Source organism: Limulus polyphemus, unplaced genomic scaffold (genome assembly GCF_000517525.1).
Source record: "Limulus polyphemus unplaced genomic scaffold, Limulus_polyphemus-2.1.2 Scaffold8989, whole genome shotgun sequence".
NCBI lineage: Eukaryota > Metazoa > Arthropoda > Merostomata > Xiphosura > Limulidae > Limulus > Limulus polyphemus.
Genome location: NW_013674599.1, coordinates 1 through 1651, shown reverse-complemented (window position 1 = coordinate 1651; position 1651 = coordinate 1).

Genomic DNA, 1651 nt, shown 5'->3' with positions numbered 1-1651 from the left:
TATATATGTATATTTTGAAATAACCAAAAATCATAAATTACTATATCAATACCATAGAATTCCACTATAATTTTCCAAACTTATAGTGCATTTGGGTCAAAAAAAATTAAGAAATTTCGAACTCACTAAAGTTTCACCTTATCTTTACGAAACTAAGTTTTAAAAGAATGAGTTTAGCACCTGAATAATTCAATTATGCTGAGAAAGCACTAGGGGGACATTCTGAGTTTTCAATTAGTTATTCACATGCTGTTAAAAGAAGCAAGTGTATGTAAGTAGTCTTTCAAAAAACGAAAAGAGGTGGATGGGGTCACTGTGTTCGTTCTGTACATGTAGCAATATCTCAGTAAACAGAGAATATAGGAGTTTTTATTTGATATTCTAGCTTGTCAATATCATTAATTTGAGTTCCTAATTCATAATAAACTATATACTTTGTATTTGAACATCACAAACATCTACTTTGAACCATTGCTGCATTCAACATACAGTGTGACACACACAGAAATCAATATTTAGGATTTCTTTTTAATATTTACTTCTAAATTAAGATATTAACTAATGGATCATACTAAAATTTAAATTATAATCTATAATTTTGAATGTGACTCTACCATAGGAAGACCCATAGAAAATGGGTTAATAACATTAGTAGAGTCAAGTGGTTCAGCAGTTATGAACATCAATAGAGTCGAGTGACTGAAAAGTTAACAACATCAGTAATAGATTCAAGTGGTTGAGTTGTTATGAACATTAGTGGATTCAAGTAGATGAGTTGTTATGAACATTAATCATCCAGTGGTTGAGCATTTACGAACATCAACGGAGTCAAGTATTTGAGCTGTTATGAGCTTTAATGGAGTCAATTATTTGAGCAGTTAAGATCATCAGTAGAAAAAGTGTTTGAGCAGTTAGAAACATCAGCCGAGTCGAGTGTTTGAGCAGTTAGAAACATCAATAGAGTCAAGTATTTGAACAGTTAGAAACATCAGTAGAGTTAAGTATTTGAGCAGTTAGAAACATCAATAGTCAAGTGTTTAAGCAGTCAGAAACATCAGTAGTCAATTGATTGAGCAGTTAGAAACATCAGTAGTCAAGTGTTTGAGCAGTTACAAACATCAGTAGTCAAGTGTTTGAGCAGTTACAAACATCAGTAGTCAAGTGTTTGAGCAGTTACAAACATCAGTATAGAAAAGTGGTTGCCAACCAAACATGCCTTAATCTAAATGGATTCATATGTTTATTATTAAATTAATCTGCTTCTATGAAGATATGAAAAGTTACTTACAGTACAGTAACTGATGATTGTAGCTCAACAATATACAAAAATGATGATAAGTTTAACCCTATTAAAATTTGGAGAAAATTATATTTGCAGTTGGTGGTAAGCCAAGACTCACTCATTTTATGAACATAACTTCTGTACAAGAGACTTTGCATTAATGATTAACGAACAAAAACAATCAGGTGTAAAGTGCATTGTTTACAAACAAGCAAACATATATACAGCGTGGTCACAAGTAAATAGACACCACCATTTCAGAAAAAATAAAATCTTTCAGTCATATTCACATGAATTGATATATTTATAATTTAATTAATATCTTCCTTTCTCTTCGTGGAGTTCGTTGATCCTTTGGGGCATCGTGAG